We start from the raw sequence: 13,839 nt of genomic DNA, 5'->3' as shown, positions 1-13,839 counted from the left end.
CCCTATCTTCTGCCGATAGGTCAAGATTTCGTAGGTACCATCAGTTCTGAAGAAGGGTCACTGGACCGGCAATGCTAACTCTTATTTCTCTTCTCAGATGCTGCCAAACCTGCTTAGCTGTTCCAGCAAATTCTGCTTTTGAACCTGTTCCTTGGCGCACATCTCTGTCTCAGGCCATCTGACACTGTGAATGATGGAGGAACAAAGGTCGTGCGTGTGCCCTTTTGGTGGCCTGAGATCGTCCGTCATCAATGATCCTCTGCAGCGAAGACAGTACTCTGTTCCTTTTGAAAACCTCTCTTGTCGATTCGTCCTATTGCAATGTGAGCCATAGGCATCAACTTCTTAAATTTATTAATGCAGCAATCATTTGTATGGGATTTGTCACGCAGTTCTATTTTGAATGCGATCAACAACAGAAAGAGAGAGAGAAAAAAATCTCATGCCAAATCTGAACAGACTGGAGTTTCTGCACGAGGTGGAACTTAGTGACATTTTTTTCAGATAGATAGTACTAAAACTCTTTCTCATTGTGACAGTGTGCCTTTGGTTATCAAAGCAAAAGGATTTATAGGCGCAATGGCTGAAGCAGCTTTTTCCACATACAATACGTGAATAATCTCCCTCCAGTGTGATAGTACAGTTGTGTCAGTAAATGGGATAACTGAGTGAATCATCTTACATATGCAGCCGGGGAACAGTCCTTGTGTGGTCATTTATGGGTACAGAATGCAGGGATGAGAGACTGAGAGTTCTTTGAGCCGTTTCACATCGCGACTGAGACGGTATTGGAGGTTTTGACAGGCTAAAATTGGGCAAATGCTGAGTTCCGAATGGGGTTGTGTCTCACGTTGTTTTGTGAGACTGGAGAAAAAGTTACACGTGTTCTGAATAATGTTTTACATTCCTTTTTGGCCACCTGGGAGTGGTTACAGAATTTCAGGACTACTAACTTGTTTCCAGTTTTCAATAAGGCTGGCAGAGATAATGCAGCAAATTACAGAGCAGTTATTCGAACTTCATATGGAGGGAATCTTATGGAGACGCCTCTTATGGAAAGAATTAATTGCAACTTCTTCAGAGAAAGTTTGACCAGCGAAAGTCAGCATGTTTTTATTAGAGGAATTCATGCCTGACAGATCAGATTAATTTTTTAAATAAGTGATCAGATATCGAAACGAGGAGAGCGAAATTGATTTAGTTTATGAGGATTTTAGAAAGCCTTAGACAAGTTCCCACAACGGAGACTGGTGACAGGGTTAATATAAAAGGGATACAGGGTCACGTGGTAAGTTGGACCCAAACTTATTTGGGTGGTTCGAGACAAAGGAAGGTGTTGTTTCTGACACGTGGAAATGGTATTAAGTGGTGTACCACAATGATCGATGCTGTGTCCCTTAATGTTTGTGATTGCACATAAACAATATAGAAATAATGTTGGAAAAATGATAAGAAAATTTGGGAAGGATATGAAGATTGGCAAAGTAGTGAACAGTGAGGAAGAAGATCTTAGGTACCAGGATTTCAGAGGTGGATTTGTCAAATGGGCAGATAGGGGGAGTTGAAAATAACAATAAAAACATCAGGCGATGCATTTCGTAAGTAACACATCATAAGAGTACTCAACGAATGGTAGGGCACTGGGAAACCCATAGGAACAGAGTGACTTTGCCTGTGGGTCCACAGATTTGTGAAGGCAGCAGAATATAGTAGTTAAGAAAACAAGCTCGACTTTATAAGTCAAATAAGATTATGAGAGCAGGAAAATAGGGGTCACATGTCGAAAAGTTCGTGAAGAAAGCATTTGGCACGCTTGCCTTCATTAGTCAGAACATTGATTATTGAATTTCACATGTCATGTTCTGGCTGTACAGAACATTCGTGGAGCCACATATAGAATATTGCTGACAATTCCGATCACCTTCACCAGGAAAGATATTGTAAAACCTGAAAGAGTGCAGAAAAGATTTCCAAGGATGTTACAGTGTCGAGAGGGCTTGAGTTGTAAAGAGAGAGTGTTTGAGCAGGGTCTTTTCCCGGCAGTGTTTCAGGCTGGTGTGTAAACTTGTAGGCGTTTATAAAATCATGACTGGGGTTGGATCGGTGACTGGCTTAGGCCTTGTTTTATCCAGGATGGTGGAATTCAAAACCTGAGGGCACAAGTTTAACGCATTTTACACGGACACACTAAACAAGGGACAATGTGTGATAGAGAGATATTTGGATTTCCAACAGACATCATCTCAGCTTAGTCTTCGATTTAAAAAAATAATAGGCACGTACTTGGTGAAAATAATTTGAAAGGTAAACGGTGAAGAGAACGTTAAGGATATAAAAATTGAGTGATGTTGAGATGAGGAATTTTGTGAGTAAAATATTGACCAATGCAGTATTACGTGGAGAATGAGATGTTCGCAGGAACATTCAATACTGATCCTTTTATTTAAATTAGATATTTCAGGACTCTGGAATACAGAGAGACCTGGCTGTCCTTCTTTATGGATCACATGAACATGGTCTGCCGTGGTAATAACTGATTAGGAACGCAATAAGTCTTTTTATTCAATTGTTCAGCAATGACTGGGACAATATTTATTTCCGCACTCCTAACAGTACTTGAGACGGTGAGAGCCTGATCGAAATACTGCATTTCATGATGTCTTTTTTTGGAGAAGCGAAGTGTTGCAGTTATCAAATTGCAGCTTTCTCTTTTCCTGTTCACAGATTGATGTTCAAATACTCAGTTGATATCAGAGAATGCAGAGTTTCTCCAGCAATTATGCTTGTGGTTTAGATTTCCTGCATCCACAGTTCATCTTTAGCTAGTAACTTGAATGATCTGATTTTATGAGGAATGGAAAGTTGCAAGCTGTCAAACATGTGACAGAAGATTCAAACTGAATGCTGGCAAGTTCATCACCAATTTTCCGAAGCAGATCAGCTGAGTTGGGAATAGAGTCAAAAAGTGTGGTGCTGGTCAAGCAGCATCCGGGGAGCAGGAAATTCTATGTTTCGCGTACAAGATGTTGATCAGGAATTCTTGAATCGTCGATTTCCCTGCTCCTTAGATGATGCCTGACAGGCTGTGATTTCCAAGTGCTACACTTATTGACTTTGATCTTCAGCATCTAAAGTTGTCACTTTCTGTTGAGGTGCGATACAGTCAGGTACTGTTCCTGAGATGTAATAACGTGGTCGTGATGACAGAGTGAATTTGTAGTTGAAAACGTATCTGTGAATCAATATTATTCTCCCGCTCCCACTCTGCCAAGGGCAGGCTGTTTCGATGGAGCTTGGTGTTACAGCCAGTCAATTTGACAGTTGTGCATTTGGCAGGTCGCGAAAACGTGATTTCCCAATGCGTTGTCGAGACTCGAAGACGATAAGGAGACGTTCGGTCTTGGGTCTGCCACGGCCTAAATTTGAAAGTGGGTTTGCATGTTTGCATGTGTACAGTCGGTGTAATGTATATTTGTGTCTGAGAGTGTAACCAGTTTTATTTTCTGATGGGTTTTAAAAATGAAGCGATCAACAGGATGTTTATTTTCATTTTTTTTGATAATGTAAATCTGAACAAAACCATGAATTGTTGTACAAAGTCAGCAGGCCTGACAGCGTCTGTGGAGAAAATTGAGTTAATGTTTTAGATCGACAGAAATCCGTTCCTTATGCATTACTATATTATAATGCTGGGAAATTATCAGTCTTATCTGTTGAATCAGGATTTTTATCAAAATATCTCAATGCCAGACAACCGTCACCTTTATAAATTCAAAAGGACTTTATTGACTGTAATGCTGTTTCCTTTGCTCTCAGCTGGTGAAAGGCTGTGCTTAAATGATTGCCTTCTTTCGTTTCCCTTTTCTCGGTTTGCAGCAATGTCGAATGGAGAATTGGTCCTTTCAGTGTCTAACTCAGCACATTGCTCCATCTGTCTCTCTTTGTCCCACCCTCTTCCTGTTTCACATTCTCCGACACTCTGTCTGTTCATCCAGCTCATTACCTATTTCAGCTCTATGAAAAGTCTGACATTTCGTGACAGTTTGAGTGTGGAGCTGCTGAGAGGCTTTTTGTCCACTGACATTAGTGCATTGAACTGGGCTCACATTCTCCGGATAATGTGTCTGCCACTTCAAACCAGGCAAGGCGACACTTCTTCCTCAAACAATTATGACTGTTTCGAATTCAAAATAGAATTCCTAATCCACCAGGAAAAATAAAACAATTAGACTACAAATAAAGAAGCACAACGATGTATATACTGTTAGTTTAAGTGTATGAACGGTGACATCAGAGAATGAGAGTGAACAGCTGGTGCTATCTCTGCCATTACCACAATATTCCCCGGCAAATCTGCAGCGTCTCCTGCCTCATCTCGTTGTTCCGACCCAACTGGGAATGAAGGAGGGGGAATATAAGATGAGGAGAAGCAGGAGTGCTTCTGGAATAGTGGAAAGAAACCACAGATATAAGTAATAGTTCGGAATATAAAAAAAGTGGCATTCACTGTTGGAACCTAACCTGGATCACCAAATCATAACAGCGTGAAAGTGCAAAACAACACTGAGTTACTTTTGTGAAGACTTGAAACACAAAGCCCAAACGTGCACGCAACAAGTAGGCACCGCTGGGAGTTGAACCCCAGCTTTCTTGTTTACGAGATAAGCGCTTTAACCAACTAAGCCACGGCGCCATAGTAGAAACGCGCTTACTCACCTATATGTGAAGATGCTTAACCACTTCCTCACAGTGCTTGGACATGTGTTTTCAGATCAATATTGCTAACAGAGAATTGCAATAAATCCTCGTATTTTCAAATACAAACAGTTTAAAGCTGAAAATTCTTCACTGAAAAGACACAGAAAAACATAATCTCTTCTTGCATTCATTTAAAACTGGTAGTTTCACCTGGTTAAAGTGACAGGAGGAAGAGGATGTGTCCATTCTATCGGGGCCCATGAACCACGTTAACACACACAGAGGGGACCTCACATCAAGAGGAACAAGGTCATTGTGGTGAATTGACGAGGTGCAATGTGTAAGTAAGTATAAACATTGGGCAGTAAAAGCTGACCCAATGGCACCGACATTGAGGTTTGCACTATCAGTTCCACACTCACTTCCTGCCTTATGCCTCCCAGGCATCATTGTCTATCGCTTTATTTTACTGTCTTCGTCCACGTCTCAACTTATTTCAAACGATTGCAGATGTCTGATAGGAACCTTTAAATTTTCGAAAAGGATTCCTGGAGTTTAGTTGTCACTCAATGGGAAAGGATTCACTGCCTATCCAGAATTACCACAGTGATGGAGGGGATAAATTACTTTCCTGAAGTTTTCAACTTCTCACCACAGACATGCAGCCATGATACCGCTGTTGGGGAATTTCCAGGATTTACACTAAGCGACACTGAAGGATCAGCGAGATACATCCAACTCAGAAAGGTGATATGATTGGAGGGGCATTTGCGGTGGTTGTTTCCCGTGTATCTGCTGCCTTTGTCGTTATATACGAATGGAAACAATCACTGACCGATTCTGGCAGGATCTGGGTGTGTGCTCTGCATGCAAGCAAGAATTTGTTTTCATTCTAATAATTCACAAAAAGAGGAATAAATCTTCATTACTTGAGTGGGAATTATATCCAGGTCTGTGCGATGCAAACTCGGAATCCTTGTCAGGGAACTCCTGTGATGCTGACTGTAAAACTTACAACCTGACTTGTAGACACTGTTGTATCTGTCGTTGACTCCATAACAAACTTCAGTTGCAACGTTGGTCACTCCAAGCTTCGAAAAAGTTCATATTATCGCAATGGATTTCAATGTGAAGAAAGCGGAGCTGTGATAATCTGACATTGTTCTGAAGATGTACTGCAGGACGGCACAGAACAGGCTCGTGGTCACAGGGCCTCATTTTGTCGCTCTGGTCTTCGGTGAGCGGGTAGCACCAATAAGGTTGTCGTAACACTCGTCTGATTCCAGATGCCGGGCTAGAAATGACCAGAGATTTCTCGCTGAACTTGTTCAGGGTCTTGAAAGGAAGAGCCCATGACTCCGATTATGAACGTGCATTTCACTGGAGTGGATCATGTAATCGCGTAGTGACTGTGAATACAGCAATGGAAACGTCCAGCAGACATGCAGGCAACACTGAAGGAGGCACCTGAAGACGAATGTATTCAATTTGCCAGTGAAAGGCACTGCTTCACAAAGTGTGACGTATTGAATTAAAGCAGTCACGCTAATTATCTTTGCTGGTTCTTCACCTTTGTAATCTTGTATCCCCCCGATATAAATGTCTCCATTACTTATGGAAAAGCAGAGAGGAAGTCGACGGTGGGTCGGCCCTGTGGTGTAATGGATAACACGTCTGAATTTGAATCAGTCTATTGTAGTTTTGAGTTCTACTTAGCTCAATTGTAGCATGCTGCTTTGTTGAAGTCAGTCATAACTGGTTTTATAAATACATTCAGGGCAAAGAGGAGTTTGTGAAGAGTAGCGGGACAGCATAAAAATCAATAAGTCCGTCTCTGTTTGGTGCTGCTCGAGATGGGGAGATATGAAACCTGTGCTTTGTATGAATGCTTACTGTGGGGAAGGACATAGAACATAGAACATAGAAGAATGCAGCGCAGAACAGGCCCTTCGGCCCTCAATGTTGCGCCGACCTTTGAACTATTCTCAGCTTATCGCCTTACAAACTGCTATCATCAGCCATGTGCTTCTCCAAGGATTGTTTAAATCTCCATAATGTGGCTGAGTTAACTTCACTGGCAGGCAGGGAATCCCTCGCCCTTACCACTGTCTCAGTAAAGAAGCTGCCTGTGACATCTGTCTCAAATCTATCACATCTCAATTTGTAGTTATGTACCTTCGTACAAGCTGACGTCATCATCCTAGGAAAATAACTTTCATGTCTACCTATCTAATCCTCTGATCATCTTGTATATCTATATCAAATCTCATCTGAGCCTTTTTTTCCGATGAGAACAGACCCAAGTTTCTCAGCATTTACTCATGAGGCATTCCCTCCAGACCAGGCATCATGGCGGCTCGGTGATTAGCACTGATGCCTCATAGCGCCAGGGACTCGGTTACAATTCCAGACTCGGGCAACTGTCTGTGTGGAGTTTGCACATTCTCCCTGTGCCTGTGCTCCAGTTTCCTCCCACAGTCCCAAAATATGCAGTTCAGGTGAATTGCCAATGTTCAATTGCCCGTATTGCCAGGTGCATTAGCTGGGGCAAATATAGGAGAATGGGTCTGGGTTCGGTTATGTTGCGAGGGTCGATGCGGACTTGTTGGGTCGAAGGGTCTGTTTCCACACTGTAGGAAATCTAATCTAAATCTCCTCTGCACCTTTTTCCAATGCTTTCACATTCTTCCCGACATGCATCCGCACTAGCGTTTTGTATATTTGCAGCATGATATTGCCGCTCCGGAACTCATTCCCTCTACAAATGAAACCTAACACACCATATGCCTTCTTAACAGCATTCTCAACCTGGGTGGCAATTTTCAAGGATCTATGCACATGGACTGCAAGATCCCTCTTCACATCCACACTACCAACAATCGTTCCATTGACCCAATACTCTGCCTTCCCGTTATTCTTCCCAAAATGCATCACCTCACATTTAGCTGCATTGAACTCCATTTTTTAACTCTCAACCCAATTCTGCAGTCTATCCAAGTCGCCCTGCAACCTGTAACATATTTCCAAACTGTCCACTACTTCACCGACTTCAGTGCCATCTGTAAATTGACTCATACATACACCTATGATGCGTCTCAGTTATTTATAAAAATAACAAACAGCAGTAGTACCAGAACAGATCCTTGTGACACACCACCAGTAACTGGACTCCAGGTTGCATATTTCCCATCAATCACCACTCGCTGTCTTCTTTCAGGAAGCCAGTTTCGAATCCAAATGGCTCAATGACCCTAGATCCCATGCCTTTGCATTTTCTCAAACAGTTTATCACATGGAACCTTAAAAGCGTATTCACTAAAATCCATGCATAACACGTCAACTGTTCTACCCTCATCTACATGATTGGTCACATTATCAAAAAAAAACTCAATGAGGTTTGTGAGACAGTACCTGCCCTTGACGAAACAATGTTGACTATCTGAAATCAAAGTATTGCATTCCAGATGATTATACATCTTAAGTTTTATAATCCTTTCCAAAACCTTTCCTACATCAGAAATATGGTTCACTGATATGTCATTAACCGGGTCATCTCTGCTGTGCTTCTGGAACAAGGGCACACATGTGCGATCCTCTAGTCCTCTGATAGTAAACCTGTAGACAGTGACGACTCAAATATCAAAGCCAAATGCTCTTATATCTCCTCCCTAGGTTCCCAGAGAATCCTCAGACAAATCCCAACCAGCACAGGGGACTGGTCTACTTTCAACCAAACTGAATTGATAACACCTCTTCATAAGTAACATCGATCATTTCTATTCTAATATCTCTTATCTCATTCTTCTCCCCGACATTATTCTCCTTTATCTGAGTGGAAACTGATGAAAAATGTTCGTTTAGTACTTCTCCCATATGCACAGGGACCCCACTCATCATCCCACTTCTGTCTTTGACTGGCCCTATTCCTACCCTAGTCATTAATTTAATCCTCACATACCTACAGAAGGCTTTAGGTTTCTCCTTTATTCTACTTGCTGAAGACTGCTCGTGCCCTTTCTTTGCTCTTCTGAACATTGTCTTTAAATCCTTCCCAGCTAATCAGTAACGCTCTATTGCATCATCTGAACCACCTTGTCTCTCACCATATAAGCCTCAATCTTCTTCTTAACAAGAGATGCAATTTCTGTAATAAACCAAGGTTCCCTTACCTTTTCACTTCTTCCCTGCCAGATCGAGACATACCTATCGAGGAAACTCAATATCTGTTCCTTAAACAAGCTTCACATTTCCATTGTCTGCATCCCTCGCATTTTGCTACTACATTCTCTGTATCTTAACCTTGCCTAATCGCATTATAATTGCCCTTGGCCCATCGATAACGTATCACCTGTGGCATGAAAGATGTTGTCTGTGGGGAAATGGATGTTGTTATCTTGTAAACCAAAAAATTGTTGCCGAGGAGGAAGTGCCGGATGTATTGGACAGGATAAATGTTAATAAATCCCCGTGACGTGATCAGGACACACCACAGAACACTGTGAAAAGTGAGGCAAGTAATTTCTGGGTCACTTGCTGAAAATTGTGTCATCGATAATCACAGGTAAGGTGCCACAAGACTAGGCTGGCTAACATGATACCACTACTTAAGAAAGGATGTAAGGGAAAGCCAGGCAACTACAGACCTGTGAGTCTGACGTCGGCGGTGGGTAAGTTGTGGAGGGAATCCTAAGAGACAAGACTTAATGTATTTCGAAAGGCAAGCCTGATTATGGATAGTCAGGCGTGCTGTGTGGGAAATTACTTCTCGTTAAATTGAATTAATTATTTTTTGATGAATTAACAAGGAGGATTTAATGAGGGCAGAGTGTTTTACGGGATCTATGTGTCCTTTATTAAGGGACGTCGACAATATTCCCCATGGGAGACGAGTCAGCAAGGTGAGGAGATCCAACCATTTGGACTCAGAACCAGCTCGAAGGTAGAAGACAGTGGGTGGTGGTGGAGGGTTGCTTTTCAGACTGGAGGCCTGTGACCACTGGAATGCCACAAGGATCAGTGCTGGGTCCTCAACCATTTGTCGTTAATATAAATGATTTGGACGCGAACATAAGAGGTACAGTTAGTAAGTTTGCTGATGACACCAAAATTGGAGGTGAAGTGGACAGCGAAGAGTGTTACCTCAGATTATAGCAGGATCTTGACCAGATGTAGCAATGGGCTGAGAAGTGGCAGATGGAGTTTAATTCAGATAAATGCGTGGTCCTCTATTTTGCAAAAGCAAATCTTAGCAGGACTTATGCACTTATTAGTAAAGTCCGACTGAGTCTTTCTGATCAAAGAAATTTTGGAGTGCCGCGTCATTGCTCCGTTAAAGTGGAGTCATAGGTAGGTAGGATAGTGAATACAGCGTTTGGTATGCTTTCCTTTATCGGTCAGAGCATTGAGTACAGGATTCGGGAGGTTATGTTGTGGCTGTACAAGACATTGGTTAGGTTACTGTTGGAATATTGCGTGCAATTCTGGTCTCCTTCCTATCCGAAAGATGTTGTGAAACTTGAAAGGGTTCAGAATAGATTTACAAGGATGTTGCCAGGGTTCGAGGATTTGAGCAATAGGGAGAGGCTGAACAGGCTGGGGCTGTTTTCCCTGGAGCGTCGGAGGCTGATGGGTGACCTTATAAAGGTGTACAACATTATGAGTGGCATGGATAGGATAAATTGACAAAGTCTTTTCCCTGATGCCGCGGAGTCCAGAACTAGAGGGCAAAGGTTTAGAGTGAGAGGGCAAAGATATAAAAGAGACCTAAAGTGCAACTTTTTCATGCAGTTAGTGGTACGTCTATGGAATGAGCTGTCAGAGGATGTTGTAGAGGCTGGTACAATTGCAACATTTAAGAGGCATTTGGATGGGTGTATGAATAGGAAGGATATGGAGGGATGTGGGCTGGGTGCTGGTAGGTCGGACTGAATTGGGTTGGGATATCCGGTCGCCATGGATAGGTTGGACCGAAGTGTGTGTTTCCATGCTGTACACCTCTATAACTCGATTACTCTATGTTGTGACCAGAGCCGACTTCGCCAATGCACTTCTGCTCGTCGTCAAACATTCTGAACTTTCGGATAGTCATTGTCTTATTGTCGTCAGCAAAACTGCAGTTGTCTGTTCCCGAGCTCACATATTTTCCAATTCACATGGCTAACACAAATCCAATTAGCCTCAGCGATTACTGCAATGGTAATCAGATCTGGCTGTATGTGTGTGTGTACTCATATGTATTTATATATATATGTGTATATATATATATATATATATATATATATATGTTTTCAATATTGAAACACATACAGACTGCAGCGATTTCATTTCTATATTAAACAAGAATGTGTATTTAACAGAAGATAGTATATCAGCTGCAGATAAGCAATAACTAACGCTAACATCTCATTGGAATGCTGACAACTTTAATCCTCTCGTGCAAATTCCACCACAAACTCTCAGAGGCAGTGACAGAAAAAAGAACTATGATGTCGTTGTTGCACATGAAGCATGGGAAGGCAGTTCAGTCGTCCCTGATCATAGGAATCACTGAAATTGTTCTGGTAACTTTTCAGGATATTCTGCGGTAATTGGGTGTGTCAGGTATGTTTTGCTTGACACTGCTTCGACAAGGTGGAAAACCCTCCTGCTGAACAAACCAAACACCCAGGAAATTGGCCTGGCCTCAGATTTTGTCGCAGTCCGAGTGACAAAGAACTACGAAATTCCAGTACATTTTAAATACTCAATGTATTCTTTAACTCTAAAAGTGAACATTTAGCAAAACGATTTACAACTTTAAGCCCAGTTTCTCTTAACGAATTGTTATCGGCCTTCAACTGTACAAAAATATACTTTTCCAATAACCATGAATTAAAATTTCACCAACTTATTTTCAAAACCACACAAAGTCTTTCAGTGTCAGTTTCCATCTCCCTCTGGCTATAGGTTTCCCTGGGTCATCTTCGATATTTTCGTGGAAGGATGTTTGGTACAAAAAAGGAACTTCGACCGGGAGTAATTTGCGGCCAGTTTACTCTATCGATGACATTTAGTCTCACTCTGTCTAGCTGTCAAAATGTCCGATTCTTTAATGTCCAAGCATTGGATCGTTTCAGGGGTATGATATTTACAAAACAATAAATTCAAAATAATCAATTTTTAATTTGCTGGGGCATAATTTAAACTGATTTTTTAAAATCAATTTGTATCCTTGCAAACATACTAACCGAAATTTGGGTATTTGTTTCACAATGAAATGTGGTATATTTTCAAATTTCCATTACACTCTGATACTGCTCGTCATTCACATGATTGGTACCTGAAAGCTCTCATTGCCAAACAGTCTTCACTCTCTTTTTAAGATACATTTGACACCCGCAACTTTATAACATCTCCCCACTTACCAAAACGATATGAGCCATTACAGTGAAAAGATGTTTTTTCAGGTTTTAACCACCATTACAAGGAAATGCATAGGGCCGTAATGTAATTTCATATTAATTCCTGTGCGCGTGCACGACCGCGCATATACAGACACACACACGCACGCACGCACACACACACGCACGCACGCACACACACACACGCACGCATATATGTATTTCTATATATCACATTGTTATCCGTTCAATCTTATGTGGAGTTTTTCTGTTAAATCAGCAATAACACATCTGTAACCAAATTTTTATAAGCCATAACATGTACAATGTCTACATTAAGAATCTGCAACAAAAGACTCCAACGGATAATACTCATATTCTTGTCTTTTATTAGTTTTGATCTGACACATCATTTGTCACATAAATATTAAACTGTTGGAAGGCCAGTACGAAACTCAATAATCCTTTTTTTCGATCGTAGAGTATTTTCTCTGGAAGGTATGGAGGTTAGTGTGCAGTAACCAACTGGCGTTCAATTCCATCATGATCTTCGAACAGCAGTACAGCTCCAATGCCTATCTCGTTGGTGTCCAAATTGCATGACCGATATCATGTGACAAGAACCTCTCCTCTGCTTTCGTGAGTGTTGATTTCTTTCAGTTTATTACTAGTTTTGCTTCTCTTAATCGTTCAAAGAGCTCTGCCAACTGCAGCATGTGATCTCCCCATGACTCACTAACGATCACTACATCACCTGGATGGACAGCACAGTTTATTAACGCAGCCATAAGCCATAAGGTCATGAGCCTTTGGAATGTGGTTGGTGCATTTTTCATTCCAAAGTGCATCACATTGAATTGATGTAACCTATTTGGAGTCACAAACGCTGAAACCTCTTTGTATTTCTCTGATAAAGGTATCTGCCCATCACTACGCAGTAGTTCCCACTTCATAATGTAACTAAATTTCTAAATTTCTCGATAAAGTCTGACTCGGTTCAGTGATATTTTCATTGAGCTCCCATCCATCTCCTTCCACCCTTGCGTGGCTTTGAAAGGATTAATCCTATAGGGGTGTTGCTTTATCAGAACAGCATTCCCTACTTCTACCCCATGCACAATGGCATTAGTCCTCCCCATGTTATTCCTGCAACTGTCATTATACTGCTGCTATCTTTCAAATGCGTTTTTTTTTTCTCCTGAGACAGTTAACTCACTGACGCATCACAGTACTCAGTGACTTCCTCATTGTTTAGTTTGTGGTCCATCAAAATTCCCATCATCCTATTTTGTTTTCTCATTCTGTGGTGCAGTAGTTAACTGTTTTATTTTCAGTGCCCTCTCTCTGTTGTAACAAGGTTGCACCATATTCATATTAAATGCCCGTCACAGTTTTCTCCTATCCACAGTAGACCATTAGACCATAAGAAATAGGAATGGAAGTAAGGCCATTTGGACAATCCAATCCTCTCCACCATTCAATCATGGCTGATCGGCATTTCAACGCCACCTACTTGTATCCCTTAATTCCTTGTGAGATTGAGAATTTATCAATCTCTGCATTGAAGACATTTAATGCCCCTGCCTCCACTGTGCTCTGTGGTAGTGAATTCCACAGGCCCGCCATCATCTGGCTGATGAAATGTCTCCTCATTTACTTTTTAATTGATCCCCTCTAAGTCGAATGCTGTGCCCACGAGTCCTAGTATCCTCACGAGGCAGAAACAATTTCCTAGCGTCCACCTTTTCCAAGCCATCTTGTA

General features: G+C 41.6%; 1 non-coding gene across 1 annotated transcript; it reads right to left on the bottom strand.

Moving 5' to 3' along the window:
• Nucleotides 1-4,619: 4,619 nt before the first annotated feature.
• On the bottom strand, nucleotides 4,620-4,693 carry trnat-cgu (transfer RNA threonine (anticodon CGU)). The gene has a single exon. It is a non-coding gene; the product is annotated as a tRNA-Thr (tRNA).
• Between the last annotated feature and the right edge of the window lie 9,146 nt (nucleotides 4,694-13,839).

Source organism: Chiloscyllium punctatum, chromosome 35, assembly GCF_047496795.1.
Source record: "Chiloscyllium punctatum isolate Juve2018m chromosome 35, sChiPun1.3, whole genome shotgun sequence".
NCBI classification, from domain to species: domain Eukaryota; kingdom Metazoa; phylum Chordata; class Chondrichthyes; order Orectolobiformes; family Hemiscylliidae; genus Chiloscyllium; species Chiloscyllium punctatum.
The sequence above is the reverse complement of the archived record's forward strand: the minus strand, read 5'-3'. Positions and strand labels throughout refer to the sequence as shown.